Source organism: Lolium rigidum, chromosome 5 (assembly GCF_022539505.1).
Source record: "Lolium rigidum isolate FL_2022 chromosome 5, APGP_CSIRO_Lrig_0.1, whole genome shotgun sequence".
NCBI lineage: Eukaryota > Viridiplantae > Streptophyta > Magnoliopsida > Poales > Poaceae > Lolium > Lolium rigidum.
In genome coordinates, this window is record NC_061512.1 from 113,361,012 (window position 1) to 113,376,609 (window position 15,598).

The 15,598-nt window shown below is 43.0% G+C and overlaps 1 long non-coding RNA gene across 5 annotated transcripts; it reads left to right on the forward strand.

Moving 5' to 3' along the window:
* The first annotated feature begins 7,964 nt into the window (after nt 1-7,964).
* LOC124651414 lies at nt 7,965-12,122 on the forward strand. 5 transcript variants are annotated; one of them, XR_006987399.1, is made up of 4 exons: nt 7,965-8,025; nt 8,902-10,035; nt 10,180-11,551; nt 12,029-12,122. It is a non-coding gene; the product is annotated as an uncharacterized LOC124651414 (long non-coding RNA). The 5 variants fall into 5 exon arrangements; XR_006987400.1 differs by having other exon boundaries at nt 10,180-10,239; nt 11,406-12,116; XR_006987397.1 differs by having other exon boundaries at nt 8,902-8,988; nt 9,178-10,035; nt 10,180-12,116.
* The last annotated feature ends 3,476 nt before the right edge of the window (nt 12,123-15,598 follow it).

Below are 15,598 nucleotides of genomic sequence, written 5' to 3' on the forward strand. Positions count from 1 at the left end.
CGGGTTATCGTCCGAACCCCTTCCAGTATTAAGTTGCTAAACAACAGACAATTGCATTAAGTATGGTGCGTAATGTAATCAATAACTACATCCTCGGACATAGCATCAATGTTTTATCCCTAGTGGCAACAGCACAACACAACCTTAGGGGTTTCTGTCACTCCCCGTGTGTCAATGCGAGCATGAACCCACTATCGAGCATAAATACTCCCTCTTGGAGTTACTAGCATCAACTTGGCTAGAGCCTCTACTAATAACGGAGAGCATGCAAGATCATAAACAACACATAGGTAATAACTTGATAATTAACATAACATGGTATTCTATATCCATCGGATCCCGACAAACACAACATATAGCATTACAGATAGATGATCTTGATCATGTTAGGCAGCTCACAAGATCCAACAATGAAGCACAATGAGGAGAAGACAACCATCTAGCTACTGCTATGGACCCATAGTCCAGGGGTGAACTACTCACTCATCACTCCGGAGGCGACCATGGCGGTGTAGAGTCCTCCCAGGAGATGAATCCCCTCTCCGGCAGGGTGCCGGATGAGATCTCCGGAATCCCCCGAGATGGGATTGGCGGCGGCGGCGTCTCCGGAAGGTTTTCCGTATCGTGGTTTTTCGCATCGTGGGTTTCGTGACGGAGGCTTTAAGTAGGCGGAAGGGCGAGTCGGAGGGCCGACGAGGGGCCCACACCACAGGGCGGCGCGGGCCCCTCCTTGGCCGCGCCGCCTTGTGGTGTCGCCACCTCGTGGCCCCACTTCGTATGCTCTTCGGTCTTCCGGAAGGTTCGTGGAAAAATAGGCCCTCGGGTCTTGATTTCGTCCAATTCCGAGAATATTTCGTTACTAGGATTTCTGAAACCAAAAACAGCGTAAAACAAAGAATCGGCACTTCGGCATCTTGTTAATAGGTTAGTTCCGTAAAATGCACGAATATGACATAAAGTGTGCATAAAACATGTAGGTATCATCAATAATATGGCATGGAACATAAGAAATTATCGATACGTCGGAGACGTATCAAGCATCCCCAAGCTTAGTTCTGCTCGTCCCGAGCAGGTAAAACGATAACAAAGATAATTTCTGAAGTGACATGCCATCATAACCTTGATCATACTATTTGTAAACATATGTAATGAATGCAGCGATCATAACAATGGTAATGACATGAGTAAACAACTGAATCATAAAGCAAAGACTTTTCATGAATAGTACTTCAAGACAAGCATCAATAAGTCTTGCATAAGAGTTAACTCATAAAGCAATAAATCAAAGTAAAGGTATTGAAGCAACACAAAGGAAGATTAAGTTTCAGCGGTTGCTTTCAACTTGTAACATGTATATCTCATGGATAATTGTCAACATAGAGTAATATAACAAGTACAATATGCAAGTATGTAGGAATCAATGCATAGTTCACACAAGTGTTTGCTTCATGAGGTGGAGAGAGATAGGTGAACTGACTCAACATAAAAGTAAAAAGAGTGGTCCTTCAAAGAGGAAAGCATCGATTGCTATATTTGTGCTAGAGCTTTTATTTTGAAAACATGAAACAATTTTGTCAACGGTAGTAATAAAGCATATGAGTTATGAAAATTATATCTTACAAGTTGCAAGCCTCATGCATAGTATACTAATAGTGCCCGCACCTTGTCCTAATTAGCTTGGACTACCGGATCATCGCAATACACATGTTTTAACCAAGTGTCACAACGGGGTACCTCCATGCCGCCTGTACAAAGGTCTAAGGAGAAAGCTCGCATTTTGGATTTCTCGCTTTTGATTATTCTCAACTTAAACATCCATACCGGGACAACATGGACAACAGATAATGGACTCCTCTTTAATTCATAAGCATGTGGCAACAATTAGTGTTCTCATATGAGATTGAGGATATATGTCCAAAACTGAAACTTCCACCATGATTCATGGCTTTAGTTAGCGGCCCAATGTTCTTCTCTAACAATATGTATGCTCCAACCATTAAGGTGGTAGATCTCTCTTACTTCGGACAAGACGGACATGCATAGCAACTCACATGATATTCAACAAAGAATAGTTGATGGCGTCCCCGTAAGCATGATTATCGCACAACAAGCAACTTAATAAGAGATAAAGTGCATAAGTACATATTCAATACCACAATAGTTTTTAAGCTATTTGTCCCATGAGCTATATATTGCAAAGGTGAATGATGGAATTTTAAAGGTAGCACTCAAGCAATTTACTTTGGAATGGCGGATAAATACCATGTAGTAGGTAGGTATGGTGGACACAAATGGCATAGTGGTTGGCTCAAGGATTTTGGATGCATGAGAAGTATTCCCTCTCGATACAAGGTTTAGGCTAGCAAGGTTATTTGAAACAAACACAAGGATGAACGGTGCAGCAAAGCTCACATAAAAGACATATTGTAAACATTATAAGACTCTACACCGTCTTCCTTGTTGTTCAAAACTCAATACTAGATATTATCTAGACTCTAGAGAAACCAAATATGCAAACCAAATTAGCAAGCTCTAAGTGTTTCTTCATTAATGGGTGCAAAGTATATGATGCAAGAGCTTAAACATGAGCACAACAATTGCCAAGTATCAAATTATCCAAGACATTTTAGAATTACTACATGTAGCATTTTCCAATTCCAACCATATAATAATTTAACGAAGAAGAAACTTCGCCATGAATACTATGAGTAGAGCCTAAGGACATACTTGTCCATATGCTACAGCGGAGCGTGTCTCTCTCCCATAAAGTGAATGCTAAGATCCATTTTATTCAAACAAAACAAAAACAAAAACAAACCGACGCTCCAAGCAAAGTGCATAAGATGTGACGGAATAAAAATATAGTTTTAGGGGAGGAACCTGATAATGTTGTCGATGAAGAAGGGGATGCCTTGGGCATCCCCAAGCTTAGATGCTTGAGTCTTCTTAGAATATGCAGGGGTGAACCACCGGGGCATCCCCAAGCTTAGAGCTTTCACTCTCCTTGATCATATTGCATCATACTCCTCTCTTGATCCTTGAAAACTTCCTCCACACCAAACTCGAAACAACTCATTAGAGGGTTAGTGCACAATAAAAATTAACATGTTCAGAGGTGACACAATCATTCTTAACACTTCTGGACATTGCATAAAGCTACTGGACATTAATGGATCAAAGAAATTCATCCAACATAGCGAAAGAGGCAATGCGAAATAAAAGGCAGAATCTGTCAAAACAGAACAGTCCGTAAAGATGGATTTTATTAGGCCACCAGACTTGCTCAAATGAAAATTCTCAAATTGAATGAAAGTTGCGTACATATCTGAGGATCATGCACGTAAATTGGCTTAATTTTCTGGGCTACCTACAGGGAGGTAGACCCAGATTCGTGACAGCAAAGAAATCTGGAACTGCGCAGTAATCCAAATCAAGTACTTACTTTACTATCAAAGACTTTACTTGGCACAACAAAACTCAAAACTAAGATAAGGAGAGGTTGCTACAGTAGTAAACAACTTCCAAGACTCAAATATAAAACAAAAATACTGTAGTAAAAACATGGGTTGTCTCCCATAAGCGCTTTTCTTTAACGCCTTTCGGCTAGGCGCAGAAAGTGTATATCAAGTAACATCAAGAGATGAAGCATCAACATCATAATTTGTTCTAATAATAGAATCATAAGGTAACTTCATTCTCTTTCTACGGAAGTGTTCCATACCTTTCTTGAGAGGAAATTGATATTTAATATTACCTTCCTTCATATCAATAGTAGCACCAACGGTTCGAAGAAAAGGTCTTCCCAATATAATGGGGCAAGATGCATTGCATTCAATATCCAAGACAACAAAATCAACGAGGACAAGGTTATTGTTAACCATAATATGAACATTATCAATTCTCCCCAAAGGTTTCTTTTTAGCATTATCAGCGAGATTAACATCCAAATAACAATTTTTCAATGGTGGCAAGTCAAGCATATCATAGACTTTCTTAGGCATAACAGAAATACTTGCACCAAGATCACATAAAGCATTACAATCAAGGCCAACAAGAACCGAGCTCTTGTTTGCCGCTGCAAGCATGGCGCATGACCATTTTCTGTTGACGAAGCGTAGAGGTGGGTCGTCGGTGAAGCGCAAGGCCAACAAGAACCGAGATCGAGTCGGTGGACACATCGGCCTTATTCGAGACTATTTCCATCATACCAATCCGATTTACTCGCTGGTATCGGATGTCCAGGAAGTTGTTTCTGGATATTCTTCATTGCGTGAGGACATATGATGATTACTTCAGTGCCAAACTCGATTGCACCGGTAAGGTTTGCTTTTCCTCGTACCAAAAATGTTCGGCAGTCATTCGCCAGCTTGCATATGGAGTACCTGGTGAACCTGTTAACGAGTACTTGTGCATGAGCGGGTCCATATGCATTGAGGCCATGTACAGGTTTTGCAGCGATGTTATTGCGTTGTTTGACAAAGTTTATCTGAGAGAGCAGACCACCGAAGACACCGCTCGCCTCTTGTCTATCAACGAAAAGAGGGGGTTTACTGGTATGTTGGGAAGCATAGATTGCATGCATTGGAAGTGGAAGAACTGTCCTTTGGTTGGCATGGAATGTTCAAAGGGCATAAAGAGGGGTACAAGGTAATATTGGAGGCAGTTGCGTTGTAAGATCTCTAGATTTAGCACTTCTTCTTTGGCATGCATGGCAGGGTCCAACAATGATATCAACGTCCTACAGCGCTCCTCGGTGTTTGCTAGGCTTGCAGAAGGCAATGCTTCTCAAATTTACTATGAGATCAATTGTCGTTCTTATGACAATGGTTATTATCTAGCTGATGGCGTTAAACCTTCGTGGACAACCTTAGTGAAGAAAATCCATAACTCTGAAGATGAAAAATACAAGAGGTTTGCAAAGGAGCAAGAGACGGCCCGCAAGGATGTAGAGCGGGCATTTAGCGTGCTACAATCACGTTGGGGAATTGTTTGAAACCATGTCATGTGTCATCATGCACAACATGATCGTTGAGAATGAGCAGGATTACAGCATCTATGATGGTGACTGGGAATTCCAGGGTGAGTTGGTTGAGCCACATGCAGGGGCAGCTTCTTAGGAATACTTGTTGCATATGCATAATTCATTCCGGGATCGAACCACCCATGATCGCCTTCAAACTGATTTGATTGAGCACATGTGGACTCTTGTGGGAAACCAACCTAGATAGTCTGTTTCAATATTAAACGAGGCCTGACTGAAGCTGAGCATTAATAAGTTGTTAACTAACATTGAATAGTGCGAAGTTTAGAAAATTAGATTAACTGAAACACAAATTTTGTTTATTTATTCTCACCTATAGCCTGCTTGAAATTTGATCAACAACTCCACAACAAAAACTGCAAAATTGCACAAATAGAACTTATGCAAGATCAAGTGGAAATAGTCTGTGTTACTGATGGTGTGACCTGAAGAATACCCACCACCGGTAGGGCAAGGGAGCCCTAGCATGACCTGTGTGTCAAGCACGATGGAGCAGGGGGCTCGGTGATGGGAGTTGCTGCAGGGCGGCGACCAACTCGGGAAGCACAATGGCGAAGCGTGCGTTCCGGACCATGCTCACCGGGGTAGGGAGGCGTAGCGGTAGGGGCGAGCGGCCGGGTCGGCTTCCGCGTAGATTTGCGGAGGCGCGTGAGGAAGAGCGAGGAGGATGGGGTGGCCATCGATCTGGTAGCGTGGGAGGATGCGGTGGCCAGTGGCCGGTGAAGTCGCCGTCCCTGGAGAGGTGAGCGCGCCAGAGGGGTGGAGGCGTGGAGCTACGAAGCGGCCGCGTCTGCCCGAGACTCCGAGGCGCACGGGGAGGCAGTGACGTGCTGGAGTAGGGGCCCTAGCCGCCCTACTGTGGTATGTATCTTGTACAAACGCCGACACAATCAACCAAAATACTATCTGTAACATGACCGTATCCTTCCCTGCTGTGGGGCCGCGAAAGGGATGGGCAGATCAACCGGGAGTGCTCCCAATCCTGGGAGCTTAGAGCTCTTAGGGATTTGGGTTGTCTTATTTGTAAAACTATGTGGTGTGATTGTGAATTATTCTTATTTGAACAATATTTACTTTTCTACAATTTGAATTGCCTTGTTATTTGGAAGGCAATGGCCAACTGACCAGTCCTGGGCAAAGCCAGCGCGAACCAAATGGGCCGCGCGCTGCACGCAGTGTCCGGGCTGGTTGGACCCCGCGACACATCCAGTCCGCGGGCCGACGCAAACGGACAGAAACGAACCATTTGGATTGCTGATATGGGTCGGCCCGCTGTAGATACCCTAGTTAAGCTTGGACTCGAATAAAACCTTGTATTTGGAATTCATTGTGAATATGTAATCGAACCTTAGAGAGTACCTCACATGTTCTAACACCACCTGCTATAATTTCATTCTTGGAGAAATCACGCTTGATTTCACGGACAAGTAGGAGGATAGAGGAACTTAATTGACTTGAAGGTGGGCCACAAGATCAGCCTTCGTGCCATTGATAACCTATCGAATTATGTGCACTCGCCTCAAGCGGACGATGGTTGCCTGGCCCACGCGATGGCGTTGTTGGTAGACATGATATGCGAAACGAATAGGTTTAAGCCCATATATGAAGCCATAAAGGCCAACTGGGAAATGGGCATCTTCGTCGATGGGCAGGGTCGGTCCCCAAATTTTAGTAGCCCTCAGGGGAGGGGGGGCACGGCCCCCCTACTCCAAAAAAATCCTTAAAGATATCTCTAATATTTGTTCTAAACTTTTATGTATACTTAAATTTTAAGCATGATTGATGTTCTTGGACCTTTCAGCAATCGCTATCAAGCTCTGCACTTGGTCACAGGGAAAATACTTGGGACCAGCACCCGGCCCTAATATGTGCGCATAAACTGGCTACCTGCGCAATGGTATTTCAAAATTTTCTTCTTTCAAATGAACTTGTCTCTACATCTGCACTAGATATCCTGATCATCTCACCCAGCATGTATTTATCTTCGGATCAATGGTTCCCTGAATCGTAGGGCTATCAACAACGACCTTATGGCGAGGGGACTCAAAAGGATGGCATGTGAGTTCATTCTAGCCAGCATGGACGCAAATATTTTAGTTGTCCTAGGATGGCATGTCCGTTTTATAGGCCAATATATTAAGATCTTAATGTTATGTTGAAGTTTGTTTTAAGCGAAGCACTTTCTGTGTGTTCCCGTCATGCACAAATGCGAGTAATGTTGAATGCTTTCAAGTTCTTGGTACAATTTTAACATGTTCTTAAGAGTGCAGCGTATGTACCTTATATCATGATGAGGTTATGTTGGAATTTGATGATGTACGTATTCCTGATATTCTTTCGTAATCCTTTGTTCCTAATATATCGATATTACAAGATTATTACTCTCTCTGATCCATAATAAGTGCAAGTTCCCAAATAATAACAATAAATTACTGACCACAAGCTCAACAACGATTTTCCTGTTCAGCCATCCCTGTGTGCCAAGCAAGCCCAGTTATGGAAGAGAGGCAGGGAACTAGTTCCTTTCCGCCATATTAGTTAACAGTATAATGGAACCACCAGGATCTCTCCACAGCGATTAGACAACCCTGTCCGTCGGATCGCGCGATCTAAGGGTCCAAAATCTTCTTAGCCTTCCCGAACAGCCATCGTAGCGACTTATCCCGTTAAAAAGGCCTTGTTCGTTCTACAGGCCCGTTTTTATTCTAGGGCGGCTACTCCCAAAGTTGTGTTAGGCCGTACCATATTAGTTGGGCCCCGAAACAGTCTAAAATCTGAAGGCCTATGTGGTGTTTTGGGCTTCAAAACAGATATCTTCCCGAACCAGTAGCACGGAAAAAAAAAACTTCGATCTCTTCCTTCTGATTAGCGTGCGCCGCCTATTCTCCTCCGCCCGCCGATCCTCCGCCTGCGCCGCCATTCTTCCTCAGCCTGCGACGCTGACTCCCACTCCCGGGTCAACAAGGGTTCCGTCAACAAGGAAGGTTGGTTACGAATTCCCCGATCTTTTTTAGTTCTATTTCGGCCGGATTTGTAGAGTAGCGTCGACCAAACTTGATTCTTCTCTGGCTACGGCGCCGGTGAAGTTCAGATCCCGTGCAGTCCGTGGAGTGGGATCCTATCAACGAATCGTAAGAATGGTTTTCCTTCCGTTCGAAGAAGACCATGCTCATCATCTGAATCGGAAGAACGGTTCTCCTCCTAGGCAAGTTAACTGTAACTGCTGACACCCATCGTCTCTTTGCCACGTTGGTCAGGCACTGCCTTTTTGAACATAGACATCTGATAGGGTCTGGTTGGTCCAACTGCTGCAACCCCTGCAAGGTCAAGGGGACCGATGTACCAGATCCGATCAAGTTCTTGAGTTCATAGCTGGATGCCACAGCTCCCTGTAATAGTGGTAGCATATTGTTGAGCAAGGCAAGTAAGCGACTTATGGAAGCAACAAAGCAAGGAACATAATAGTCACCTCGTCCTCACTATCACCTTATCCTCTCTTTCTCCCAACCTAAATATTTCCAAAGGTGCTTATCAGTATCAAGTCGACGACAGAAATGGACCCTCTTAAGTAAAATTTATCAAATTCAAGAAACACTCAAGATCGTGGATTGATGATGGTGGTAATTTTGACACATCCATCATTCATGTGATTATACTCCGTCATGTGATTATGACAATTAAGCCGAGTGTTACTCAGTTTTCCCTTGTTGATATAAATATGTGGACACAGCCCTTGTCTTTACTTGGAGATGTTCGTTGCTTACATTTGTCTTTCTTCTTAGCTGCAGTCATGTTTTTCATCTCTGATTACATTCTCGTGAAAATTAGGTTGCGAAATAACATATTATTACTTGTTCCAGGCAATGTCATCTCCGTTTCTTCCAGATTCTTATCCACGGATTCCTTAGAGCAACTATGTGACCTTCATTATTTTGGCTGCTAGACAGGTACACTTGCTGAATCATTGGATTGTACCACTCTTTTTAGATTATTTGTAATTTATGTGTCCATTTAAACTAACTTTATACTGCGTGGTACTCTTTATTTTTCAAGTTTTAGCAAATATTTGCATCTAACTACATCCTTCTATGTACCTGACCTACCTTTCCTTCTCTTTATTACCGTGTATATCACAGGATGTACCTATAAAGAAAAAATGAAAAAGCGTTCTCGAGTAGGAACCCAAGTTAACGATGCCTGCCAACCATGTTTTTTTCGGGCTCGAGTAGTTCTGTGCCCGAGAGTAAGAGGGTAAGGATTAATGAACCAATTGCTATGTCCAATCCCATTTTTCAAAGAAAAAGAAGTATGTTCGCTCAACCCTACATACGCCGCTTTAAGAGATTTTGTTTTTGTTATCTTGCTCTTCATGGTTCCATTGCTGGTTTTGTGTTTATAAAACATAGAAGATGTTTTCTTCAGTACACTCTGTCCAACATGCAAAAGGAAACCCCGCTGATCGTATTAGACTGAAGAAGCAAAAAAGTTATGGTCTTAGCAGGACCACCACTTGATCCCAGTGGAGAACCCGAATTACCCCTCACTGTTGAATTCGTTGAAGCCCTAGAAGGCGCAGGCAACTTAATATGATGTACAAAAAATATATTTAATGTACTCACTTAAAATTTTATTCTACCTGCTACCTTTTTTATTCCAGCTACATTCTGTGGCCGATCAAATTTGGAAGGCCCCAAAAGGATTATAGCTGGCTAAAGACTAAAGAGGCGTGTTGAATTTAATCGGTGTTGCAGCGGTGGCCGTGTTCATATTGAGCCCTTCCAGGCACCTCCCCCGGTGCTTGCACGGTTGATGCGGTTCAATGGTGGTCAAGAGAGGCATTTCCATTAGAATATTGTCTCCACAATCTGATTCGAAGGGGAAAATTTATGCATCGGCATTTAAAAGCAGTTTGTTTTGTCCATTTTTGTGTCTTCCCTTTTCAGGAATATAAGTGGATTACTTAACTATTGCCAGAATATCTGTGGGCCTGATAGGTACAATACACATGTTTTGATGAAACAAATTGGTCTCTCAAACTGATAATACGAATATATTGTATTTAATGATAATATCAATCTATTCAGTGTCATTATTCCCCCCCCCCCCCCAAGTCTTAATAAATGATACTTCCATTGCAGAGTTTGTGAGCAAAATAGGCAGATTCTTTTCAACATTCTCACACCAGAGACACATGCAAGGTATATGTTCTTCATTTACGTTCTTAGCTTATACTCCCTCCGTTCCTTTCTATAATGCCTATTGTTTTTCCGCTTTTGTTTTAGAATATAAGAGTAAAGCTATGTTTTTTTCAAAGAACCCCTTCCACCGATCTGTTCCCGTCTAGAAAATCTGGAAACGAATATGTTCCCGTCGAGAAAATCTGGAAACCAATCTGTTCCCGTCGAGAAAATCTGGAAACCAATCTGATTATGGAAAGAATAGCGGGAGAGAGGGAGTACATGACGCGATCTGTTATGGAAACAGGATTATTTTCTGAGATCTGATTTCAGTTTCCTATTTTATCTCTAAGATCGCTAGGGGGTTTTGTGTAAAAAAATAGCTTGCGCTAATTTCCGTGCCAAAATACAATAGGCACTATAGAAAGGAACGGAGGGAGTATAATTTTCAAGATAAATACAAAACTATACTTCCTGGGTTTGAAGTATATATCATTACATGTATCTTCTTCTTTTGAGTGCACTTTCAGATATCTTTGTATCACTGTTAAACTAATATTCTTCTGAAAATGTAGTGGAAACTATCCATGTCTATTTTTGCTGCTTTCCATTAATGTTATATGGTGATAATTACGTACAATGGAAAGCAATTATGTGAATATATATCGCACTATAATTCTGACTGGATCAGGTATGGCTTAAAATAAATATGCTCTGGCAGTTAGATTAGTGCACTTGAACATGCCATTTTGTCTGCAGTTATTTGTTCAGGAATGTAATTTGTACCATTCAAATCTTTATTAAGTATTTGAACCGGCCAAGTCTTTTAAACATTTATATCACCGAGGCTGGTTCCCCATCTGACCATGTGAACTTACGACCTCTGCACTGTCAAGCCAGGCATATGAAACCTATGTTCAAAGGACCTAGATATTTGTCCAGTTTTGCTATGGTAATACTTTCTGCTGGATGAATTCGCTGAAGAAGATGGGTTAAACTTGTACCATGTGCAAGGAACACTCAAAGAGTGGGTTGCAAGAGATCAAATCCATTGCTCGTTGCTAAGAAATGGTTTTGGGTCATGTTTCTCTGCTTTTCCATTATTCTACGTGAAAGAAGGCCACATCATAGTGATCTATAAAAATTATATTGGTTGCTTATTTGATTTTATTTGCATATTTTTGCAGCTAATTAGCACCTGCTTGGTGATGCTCAATCAATGCTACAAGTCATGGAAGATTTTGGAAACAGTAGTATTTTTTATCTCCCCAAGAATTATAGAGATGTCCTAAAAATGATGTCTTAATAACCAACCTTCACGTCTTTTATACGAGTAATGATCCTTCATCTCATTAATCAAATACGAAATTTCAGTGAAGGCCATATGTTCCTTAACAGTTATCTTTTAGCACCCAGATTGTATTATGTGCTTATATTCTGTCACTATTCATTAAAATTCATCTGGCCACTGATTCAAATCGGGTGTTTATTACTCCGATCAGATGTGTTCACTTGGGCAAGTGAGGGTTGGATCTTGCCCTCTGCAATTTCTTTTGTAGTGAGGCTCTGTTCTTGCTCTTGAATACCGATGAAAAGTACTGGTTAGTGCCAATATTGAGCAAGCAAATAACCTAAAACAATGACAATGGAATATATATTATATCTTTCTGTCGCATATGATACTGGTTTGTATCTCACTCTTTCATAAAGATGGGATAGAACAAGCAATATTTTTATCAGTTCCTTTTAGGAGTACCGAATTGACTGTTATGTAGGTATGTTGACTGACAAGTATGTATTACTCAACTAGAAAAGAAGCTTTGGGTGTTGGGTTCACGGCAGCAGTTCAAAAGTATCCAGTATGACAAGAACTTGAGGGATATGCACTGGTTCTGGCTGACAGGCACGAATAAACACGCTTTAATATTTCTTTATAACCATTCTACTTTCTGTAGTATTTTGCACTAATCTCTTCTCTTTCTTACTGTTCAAGGGTAAGTATTGCAGGCATGAACCAACAAAGCATCAGCCTGTTATAGTGTAGCCTTTGATGTACCGCTTCATGTTATAAGTTTGTAACTTATATCACTTCAGAACAGTGGAAGAGTTTCTAGAAAAAGATGTTGGATTCAGGTTAGGAACTATGACATATGACAGTTTGAAGAGAGTTATCGCACAACTCTTGGGTTGCAAGTTCTGATCCTTCTTGTTACTCATGGCAGATTGGCAGATATCATGTTTTCGTAAATTTCCGGCACGGATTTGTGCTAGCATAGCTGGCCACAGTTGTTTGATGGGTGTATTGGATACATGCTAGGTGTGGAAACCCATGCCTGCATATGTACTAAGTTGTTGTATGATTTTTTTTCTTCCTTTGTTGCTTTTTGTATGCAAATCTGCTTGAATTTAGACTGGACGTGATTGTGTCAGTGGTGTTTGCTGAAAGTAGATGGTCTGTGATCGATATAGAGGATCTTGGAGAAGCCTACTGTTATGTTATTTACACTTAATCAATCTACACTTTATGCAAGCATTAATCCTTATATTTTGGTATTACTGTGAAGATGTTTCTACAAGTTTAGACTACTTGGAGCACACAAATATTTTGTCCTACATTGCCAAATGCAATATCTTATTACATTTCAAAAAATGCAATATCTTACTAATCACGAAGCATATTTTAAGATACTATCACCTTTCCACTGAGTTTCAAATAACTAGATCTATAAAATCAGCTAAGGGTCAACAAAATCCAGCCAAATGTTCTCAAATCATGTATATACTTCCATCATATATGGACGGGCGCGGCAACGCGCGCAACCATGGTCTAGTAGTACGCAAAACTAGTTACCTAGCAGAGGAGGCCATCGGATCTTTTTTTTGAGGGAAACAGCAGGACTCTGTTGTGAGATTTATTAATAATCAAATAATAGTTACTGGTAGGAGCTCCGTCGAAGGTGGCGAAGTCGAGCTTGGCGAAGCGGGGCGGTGTCGGTGCAGCGACGCCCTGGACGTATGGCGCGGCGCGGCCGGCGGAGGGTTCCGCGTACCCTGCGGCGGCGGCGGCCGGAAGTGTGGGCATTGGCGGGTCCCCGGCCACGGAGTAGACCGGCGAGGGCGATGACGACGCGGTGATCCACGCCGGCAGCGGTGATGGCGACGGGGGAAAGCGAACCTGCTGGATAGGGACGCCGCTCGCGGAGGTGGGGGCCGGCCCGGTGGGTAGGGGGGGCGGCCACGCCGGCCAGGGAAGTGCCGGAGGCGGGGGCGGCAGCATCGTCACGCCGGGGAGCGCGGGCAGCCAGGGTGCGGGCGCTGCGGTGGTGGCGGTGGGCGGCTGCATCGGCGCTGGCTGCCCCTGGGAGCCGATCAGGTACAGCTGGATCCCCTGGATGGCGGTGACGAGGTCGTTGATGACCCCGCTCATCTGCTCGGGAGTGTAGGCGACGGGAGTCGGTGGCGGGGCGGACGGCGACGTGACGGTGGCGACGGAGGTGGTGGCGGTCGTGGAAGCGGCCAGCTGGCCGGCCGGCGAAGTAGACGCGGGCGGTGGCGACGACATGATCGAACAAGAGCTATCTGATACCAAGTTGGTAGGAGCTCGGATCCTGCCGTGTCTAGGGCGTAGATTGTAGGGGAAGGAGGGAGGCTGTCGCGGCCGTGGAAGAGGGCGGCGGCGGCAGGGAGCCGTGGCGGCGGCCAAGGGCGGCGCGGCGGCTAGGGTTTGGAGAGACCGACTCCTTTGGGAGTCGGCAATAATATTCTGATTATTGCTTAATCCTTCACGTACGATTACAACTAGTATTTATGAGCTGAAAAAGAGATAAACTAAATGGGCTAAGCCCCTAATTGGGTCCAGGGTTGGACCCCCTCCTGGAATACGTCAGGCCGGTCATAACAGTTACATCATCTATGAATAAAGCTATGATAAAATCCGGCGGTTCATCTACCCAAACAGTTGGTAGTGATCCCGTCTCTCTCGATAAACGATCAGCAACTCCATTAGCCTCCCTATTACAAAAACTAAACTCACACTTAGAAAAGGTAGAAGCTTGCACATAAATATCCTCAAACAAAGCCGCCGCGGCTGTAGACGAGCAACATCCGGACTGCAGCGTTTTAATGACCTGCAAGCAATCAGATTCAATGATAATATGAGTGCACTCGATTTCATTTGCAAGAGCTAATCCTCTACTTATTGCACAAGTTTCAAGAGTATGTGCATCTACGGCATAGTGAATAGAATCACTACATGCTGCAATAAACCTTCCAGACTCACCTCTTATAATAGCTCCAATTCCTCCAGTGAAATTCTCTGGAAAGAAACTTGCATCAACATTGATAAGAACTAAATTCTCCTTTGGTTTATTCCAGGAGCTCTTCCTCTTAACTGAAATTTTCCTCAACACTCTTATGTTGTTTTTAGTTATAACCAGGATGGACATGACAGACTGTTGGAGGAGGTACATTCTCATCGTGAACACCCTGCCTTCTCATCAACCAAATATAGCAAGCCGTCATGAGGATCAGTTCTTTCACGTTCCCATCATAATTTCTCACCAAGAGCTCTTCCAGAATAGCACTTCTTCTGTCAACATGCAAAACGTCATGGATTGTTTTTAACAGCCCAATTTTCCTCCAGACCTCTACTGCATGTTCACATTTAAAAAGGACATGTTTAATATCTTCACAGTGCTGACCTGATATAGGGACATGTCTGTTTTCTAAAACTCCATAACAAGGTAAAATACCATGTAAACTTTTCCACGCAAAAATTTTGATTTTTGATGCAACCGAGCTCTTCCACAATGAGTCCCAGACTCCATTAACCATGGACTGACCCGGGGCTTGTAAGCTTCTCTCTTTTTCTCCAAATTGATGCTTCCATTCCCCATGATACGCTGATCTAACAGGAGAAAGATTGTTATTATTATGTCTCCATGCAACAAAATCATCCATACCGTATGATGATATAGGTATTGAAAGAATTCTGTTTGCATCGATTGGGAAGAAAATCCCTCTTACTAATCCCTCATCCCAAGATCCTGTAACAGGGCTAATCAGGTCCTCCACCATATTATACACAGTATTTTCTGTAGGTGTTATAATCTTGCCATCTGCACTGTTTGGTATCCATGGGTCATCCCATATATCAATTTGAGAACCATCTCCCACTCGCCAAATACATCCTCTATTGAAACATTGAATTCCAGCCAGTATCTTAGCCTTCAACAATTTGCCATCAGGATAGTATTTTGCTCGAAGGACCCTTGCACATAGTGATTCAGGCTCACATAATAACCTCCACACCTGTTTTGCTAACATAGCCAAATTGAAACAATGTGGGTCAAGAAAACCAAGTCCAGCCCTCTCTTTTGGA